An 8348-nucleotide genomic window follows, 5' to 3' on the forward strand; every position below is an offset into this window, starting at 1 on the left:
AAACGATTTGTTAAGTTATTTTTAAATATATATACTAAAAATTTTAAAAACAGAAAGGGTTACGCATATTTTTGGTTTTGTAAAATTAGTAACTTATAATAATACTAGTCCTTGTAACTCTTTTTTTGCTTGTGTTTTAGTGGAAAATATTATTAGATATACCCATTTTTAAATTGATACATACATATGAAAAGAATTAATGATGATAATAACCGATTTTATTTATGTTTTAATTTTTTTTACCAAAACTACACTAAAAAAATTATACAAACCAAAAACATACATAAACTGCAAATAATTTCACTTTAATTTTCTCATCTTTTTCTGTCCTCTATGCACTAGTTAATGAAATCTCAAGTCTGTACTAAACTTTAACCTTAAGTTAATAATATATATCATTGTTTAAATAAATAAACGTTTAAAGAATTCTAACTTATCGTTGTCTTTATATATGTACAAAATTTGCAAGTTTCTGGGAGTGCATTGTGCATAACATGATTGGACTTGTTATTTTACCAAGGTTGGATGTGTGATATCACTTAGAGAATAATAAATTAATATGTTGTAGTAAAAATGTATTTTTAGAATATACTTAAAGAGTTAAAGTTGATTTTATTATTTAACAATATATTGTAATAACTCATAATATATATATATATATTGTCATCATGTTCATTTTACTTTTTTTTTTTCTTTTCACTTGTAATAATAATTTCCAATATGCCAAAATATAATGATAATAAACATATAAACCATTCAATCTCGGTCTTTAAAGCCTTGCTTAGTTTCATTCTTCAATTTTATTTAAATATTAAAAAATGATGATCATGATTATGCATATATACCAATAAGAAGCATCCATATTGCTTCTAACAATTCTTCTTTTTCTCTCTCTCTTTCTGGACATTAATGAATATGATACATTTTTTTTAATTATTTTTCTTTTTTACACAACACACTAACTTACATACCCACTTCTATTATTACTCTATTAACATGATTCTATATTCCTTTATGGAAATTTAAATCAGGTGCAGCTTCAAGTGAAACAAACAAAATTGCCATATGATCTAAGCCTTAACTCCATACATTTCTTCAACATACATTATACAAATGGGTTAATTATATATTAAGCTTAATTTCAGCTCATTTGAGACATCAACTGCATATTTTTAGTGAAATTACCCCAAATGTACATTGCACAATAATGATAATGCACTTCGAGCATAACTTACTCCATGGCTGATATGAGACCTCTACAGTCACACAAACAACAACAATTAACAAGTTCAGTGAACCAAATGAACCAAAAAACAACAATTAACAATTACCTTCTGTTGGTCACTCATGAAGTTCCAACCATGCACCCTATAGTTCTCCAAATCATGATGCAGGAGTTCTAGAAACTATCTCCAGTTATCTCTTGTCTCCGAGTCAACAATTGCATACGCAATGGAAGAGATCTGATTGTTAGCATCTTGTCCCACTGTTATAAGCAACTGTCCACTGTAATACCCTTTTAGGAATGTACCTTCCAGTTCAATAAATGATCTGCAACTTTGTATGAATCCTTGTTTGCAAACATCAAAACAGAGTCTCTTAAAAATTGGGAGGGAATCAGGCATAGGGGTAGCGTCCATGTCAATAGTTGCTCCTGGGTTAGCTGTCAACAGGGTAAGGATGTAATGCCTCAACTCAGCATACTGCTCCCTCTCCGAACCCTTAATATTCTTCCTTGCCTTCTTCATTGCTCTTTGTATCTTCTTGTAGTTAATGGTTACATTGAACTCTCTCTTAATATAAACTATGCCTCAGCTTCAGCAGTTTTAAAGACCCTTTGATCCTTCAACTTTTTCTCCAGCTGTTCAATAACTCACTTTCTATCAGCTGATTTGTTGGTGTGGCTTCTTGCACAAACATGTTGGTTGACAAACATCTTTACTTGAAAGATCTTTAGTTCATTAGACCTTGAATAGTAGATAGTCTAAGGACAGTTGGCTTCAAAATAAATTGCCTTACACTTCATAGGTTCCATTCGGCTAAACATGATACTCCTTCCAACTTGTATATTGAACTTCCTAACTGCTCTTTTGAATTGGTCCATAATTTCAAATTCCATCCCCAGCTCTAAATATATTGAGCCAAAAGCAGCATTCGGATTTCTTTGAGGCCAAACAGTGCACTCTGCCTCATAGTCACTATCACAGTCTGATGAATAACGGTTGTGCAGCTCCTCAGATTCATATTGATGATAATATGGATCAGAGTCATCATCATCACTCTCTGAAGACTCATTGGTTGTACGAGGGACAAATATTTTTGGAGCTTCACCTTTTTCTCCTTGCACAAAGGTCTGTCCACTAGGAGCTGGCCTCTTGTAAGAATTTCTTCTGTTCTTTTGTTTTCCTCTTGATTCCTGAGTAGGGACCTCATTTTGTGCAAGTTTGGGTTGTGGTTGAGTTCTAGCCTCAGAATGTGTTGGTGGTTCAGTTTATGTGGTTTGGGTTTGGGCCACAGGTGGTGTGTGTTGGGCTTGGGCCACAGGTGTTGGATTAACTTGTTTGGGTTGGACTTGGGTTGTGGGTGAGATTGTTTTGGGTTGAGATTGGGCTCCAGTGGTTGTATCAAATTGTGTGGTTTTTTGTTGTCTTTCCCTTGGGTTGGTTCTTCTGGTTGAAATTAAGGATGTTTGGAATGACTTCTGACCTACTGTTGTTGTTAGTTTTCTTGGCCTCAGAATCCTGGCTGGTTTAAGAGTCCTTTGTGCCCTCTTTTTCGTCCTTCCACTAGGTGAAATTACAGTATCTGCGTTCACATTGGATGGTTCTGTTTCAGAGATAGGCACCTTTTCTGCATCTACATCAACCACCTCAACCTCAGTTGGAATGTCTACAGTATGCTCCCAATACACATGTACCACCCTATCATTATTTCTAATTGCATCTTCATACATGTTCACTACATCCCTGTCAAGCCTAAGTAGCTTAAGAGCAACACCAGCCCCAGCATCAGGCTTTTCCCAGTAAAAATCTTTCCAATGAATATATCCCAAATCCTTGAATAACCCTTCAGCGTATCCACATTGACTCTCGGTATTAAGGACACTTGACCACCACTGTATACTGTAACCCCTTTTGAATTTCTCTCCAACCTTCCCCTATGGTGATACACGAGCGTGATGTGACTTGACATCTACAAAGAAAACAAAACCCTCATAATCACTCCTAAACCCAGAAAACCCTCATTTTTTTCGGACAATCACTAACTAGTAACTAAACAAAGATGTAATAGCATGTTCGATCATAATCGGTATAGTCGAAAGTTCAAAAGATATTACCTTTAGATCGTCGCTGACTCCAGTGCGTGATCGTCACTGTGGTGGTATGGATTGCCTTCTTCGAGTAAACTAGCAAAGTATTCCTCCAACGATCAAGTGAGTGACGACTTCAGAGCAATGCCATTACCTCTCTGCTAGGGCTCTCTAACTCTCTCAACGTGCAAACTATCTTACATTGAACAACAAGCGACCTTGAAGGTTCATAATTCAATTAAGGGAGAGTTTTAGCCTTAATTTTGTTTAATTAATCATTAAAATAAAAAGTTTTTTCTGTTGGCACTAAATGGACAGCTCACTCAAACTAAAGGTGCCAGCAATGAGTAAAGAGAGCCACGTGTCCACTCAAACTAACAACATCACACACTGATAATCGAAAGGGTGAATGTGTCTGTTGAAGTGTATAATTACTGTGCACGCGTAACTCATTAAATGATTGAAGTGTATTTGTGTCTAGCGTTCCTAATAAAAATGTATTTTTAGAATATACTTAAAGAGTTAAAGTTGATTTTATTATTTAACAATATATTGTAATAACTCATAATACATATATATTGTCATCATGTCCCTTTTACTTTTTTTTTTCTTTTCACTTGTAATAATAATTTTCAATATGCCAAAATATAATGATAATAAACATATAAATCATTCAATCATCGGTCTTTAAAGCCTTGCTTAGCTTTATTCTCCAATTTTAGTTAAATATTAAAAAATAATTATCATGATTATGCATATATACCAATAAGAAGCATCCATATTTGCTTCTAACAATTCTTCTTCTTCTCTCTGTCTCTTTTGGACATTAACGAATATGATACATTTCTTTTTTTATTATTTTTTTCTTACACAACACACATCAACTCACATACCCACTTCTACTATTATTCTATTAACATGGTTTTATATTCCTTCATGAGAATTTAAATGGTTTAATTACTCTGCAGGTCCCTATAGTTTCACCGAATTTTCAATTAGGTCCCTATACTTTTTTCTTTTCAATTGGGTCCCTAGACATTAATTTTTTTTTCAATTTAGTACTTTCCATGACAAAATCATTTGAGATAACAGAATATTCTATTAAAAAAATCGAATATTCTTATAATTGGGTTAAAAAAAAAAAACTAAACCCACCTCTGATTTTTCAAAATTCCAAAACTACCCTTGACATTTTGTAGAACCCTAGCCAGCGCTTGAAGTCAGTGGCATTTCTCCTCTGTTCGCTGGTGTCGTCATCCATCTACGTTGTCGTCGTCCTTGGCGGTGTGAGCATCCGTCGTCGTCCGTCGTTCTTGGTCTATGCTGCACTGCTCTGCACTGTTAGTAGCAACTCCATAACACAGACGTCACTATCAAAGTCTTGGTTACCTCCAATTTCTCTTAAACTGAATTCATTGAGTTGAAGAATTCAAGAAAGAAAGAAGAACGAAATCGAAAATGGGTAATCAAAAGCAAATTCTCAAAGATCTCCAATTTGCACCCTTTCTCAGTTCACGTTCCAACATCAACTTCAAGGTGCAAAATACTCCTAATTAGCCTTTTCAATTTTGCATCTTATCTCAATTTAGGGTTTTAAATTTCATCGCAATGTGCCTAATTCCCTTTTATGTATTTTGTTTTTTTGGATAAATGGTGAAATTTGAGTGTGAGAAAACTAAGTCAAGGGTTTAGGATTTTTAATTTTTGTTCTTCTGTGGTAATTTAGGATAAGTGGCGAAATTTGAGCGTTAGCAATGGTACTCAAGGATCCAAAGAAAAATCTAGGATTCCTAGAATAAGGCCGCGGCCCCTGCTGCTGCTACCCAATTGTTGCTGGTAATGCTATTGTTGTTTTTGGGAAGATGCTACCCTGTCACGACTATGATTCATCAACCTGATCCTTCTGTTGGTGTAGGTGATTCCTCTCAAAATGACGAAGATGCTAAGAATCCTCTACAGTATGTGAATTAATGTCACTAATTTTATATGAATTATTGCAATTAAATGATGTGGATTAAGATTGTAATTCTGGTTAAAACTGTTGTATGCCTCAACAAAATAAGAAAGGTATTTTGTTACTTTTGAATTGTCCTGAGACTTGGTTGCTTTTGTTTATCTTCTCCCCAGGTACAATGCAATAATTTTAGAAGCGCGGTTAGCTCTGAAAGATGTTAAATCTGACATGAATGTCATTGTTAACTTTATTGAGGTCAGATTACGAACTTATAGCAAGTAAAGGTAGTAGTGAAGAAAGTGATGCTAATTCTCAGATTGTAAGTTAGTTTACTTGTCAGTTGTCAGCTTACCACTGTATTTCCAAGACATTTCTGTGGATTTTTTTCATCAATTATAAACTTGAAGGACTATAAGATATATAAAAAAAATTTAATTAAAAGTTTGTTATAAAACAGCATAACATATCATGAGGCATAGTGTTAATTCAGGAGTGTGCAGAGAAAATTTTGAACTATTTGTGTCTTATCTTTTGTTGATACTTGAGAAAATATGTATTGCTTGTTCTAGCCTGAATATAGAAAAAATTCATACCTTCAATATACTTTTGAATTTTTGTCAGTCAAATGGATTCTCTTGTTTGAAGAACTATATAGAAATAAGTTTTTTTAAACAATTCTAGTTATTTTTTTAAACAATTCGATCTGCAAAACAGGTAACGATTTCTGAATACTTATTTTTTGAATTGGTTTCTAAATTTTTTTTATGTAATGGTTTAAGGTTTCTAAATTTTTATGTAATGATTTCTATATATATTAGTGAGAAAAAGATTGAGCTGAGGAAACCTCATTTGGGTTTGGTTGGTAATGCGAAAATAGTTGTAGAGATTCTGGATAAGGAGACGGCAAAGATGAAGGCTTAGATTGCTAAGGATGTTATGCCATTCAATTTCTTGATGCCAATGAGTATCATAAGAATGTAATTCTTGGAGTCAGAAGCCGGCTCCGATAATGGTGTCTGAGGGTGCAAACACCATGGATGTAGGTATGACTGTGTTGGCTCAGACAGAGTCTAAGACGAGGTTCAGGTTTAATGCCATTGAAGTTAAGGTAGATACTACTGAACCCATGCTTATGTTTATCTATTTAATTGTCCTTCCATTGTGTTACATGGATTAATACCCTTATCTTTAGTTATATTTTCATCATCATATAATGAAATGGTTCTTATTTTAGTCTATACATGAAATTTTTACCGCCATTGTTTTGAATTAGGATCTTCTATGAACTATTTTATCTTTCTCTGTCCATAGCTAGTAGTTCTGTGATAGAGAGAATTACATAAGTTGGTGTAATTACTATGCGCCAACCTAAAATCCAAATTCATAGGAGACTTTTTCTACTAGTTACTAGTGAGTACTGAGTAGTGGTAAATGTAAATTATAAACGAATCTTGTTATCCTGAATTTGTCGGCATTATTTGCAAGAATTCCTTCTTTTGAAAACTAAATTATAAACAAGTCTGTGACTATTGATGATGTTTGTAATCGTTTAATCCAGGAATCTGGAGTGAAAATTCTGGACTGCTGCCTTATATGTCTTATCTTTTGTCGATACTTGAAAAAATATGTATTGCCTTATGTCTTATCTTTTTTTTCAATCCAGACTTTAGTTCAGTACCAGTTACCTATGGTAGTGATTGTTTTCAACAATAGAGGTGTATATGGTGGTGACCGGAGAATTCCGAAGAGATGAATGGACCTCACAAGGATGATCCTACTCCGACTTCCTTTGTTTTGAAAGCAGGCTACTATGCTTTGGTTGAAGCTTTAGGTGAAAAAGACTATTTTATTGGGACACCTGATGAACTCAAGTTTGCTCTTTATTGTTGATTCCTATGTTGGTTGTGGGAGGCTTCAACACAAGAACTGATTTCTAGATTATCTGTATTACATTGAAATTACGTTTTCTATGATTTTCGTTTTTAGATTTCAAATTTCAATAACACAAATTACATAGCTTTGTGATTTTTTATAGTGTACCATGATATAATAAAGACACAAACTATATTCTATGAATCCACACAAATGTAAAATGTTACATGATCATAATAAATACTTGAATGATGAAAACTGAATTTTATACTACTATTTTTGTTTCATTTTATCCATTCTTTATTGTCTGTATGTTCTTAAGATAAGGTATTTTAAAAGCAAAAAAAAAAAAGAGAAAGTATTTTTAGTACAATTTGTATATAAACAAGCAAAAAAATGATAGTAACAAAATAAAAAGAATTATAGAAATATCTTTCATGTTGTAGAATCATTGAATAGGGATTATAGGAATATCTTTCATTGAATATTTATAGTTTTGTCGAATTTTCAATTAGGTCCCTATACTTTTTTTTCTTTTCAATTGGGTCTTAAGGATATACAAGTAATTTCATAATTTACTAATATTTTTTTTACGTTTAACATTAATAAGGACTAAATTGAAAAAAAATTAATATATAGGGACCCAATTAAAAAGAAAAAAAGTATAAGGACCTAATTAAAAATTCGATAAAATTATAAATAATTAAACCAATTTAAATTAGGTGCAGCTCCAAGTGAGACAAATAAAATTGTCATTTGACCTGCATACATTTCTTCAACAATACATTATACAAATGGGTTAATTATATATTGGGCTTAATTTCAGCTCATTTGAGGGCTTTTCTCTTTTGGGCTTTTAGCTATTCAAAATACTAAAATTTAAAATGACATTGTATCCTGACAAAAAAAAAAGTAACATTATATATCCCCACAAGTGTCACACTGTCACATGTTTTTGTTTATAAGCTAAACTAGCCTAAAATAAATTGAAGCCCAAATGTCACATGTTTTATATTATTTTATTATTTTAGCTTTTAAAACTTGGAATTACAATAATAATACAAGTCAATCAATTTAGGTTAGTCTAGTGATTAATTTACTAATCTGCTTAAATATTATTAGGAGTTTGAAATTCACATTATGCATATAATAATTTATTGACCAATAACCAACTCTTAAAAAAAATTAATTACTATTCAGTTTATAAATCGA

This window comes from Arachis ipaensis, chromosome B09, assembly GCF_000816755.2.
Source record: "Arachis ipaensis cultivar K30076 chromosome B09, Araip1.1, whole genome shotgun sequence".
NCBI classification, from domain to species: domain Eukaryota; kingdom Viridiplantae; phylum Streptophyta; class Magnoliopsida; order Fabales; family Fabaceae; genus Arachis; species Arachis ipaensis.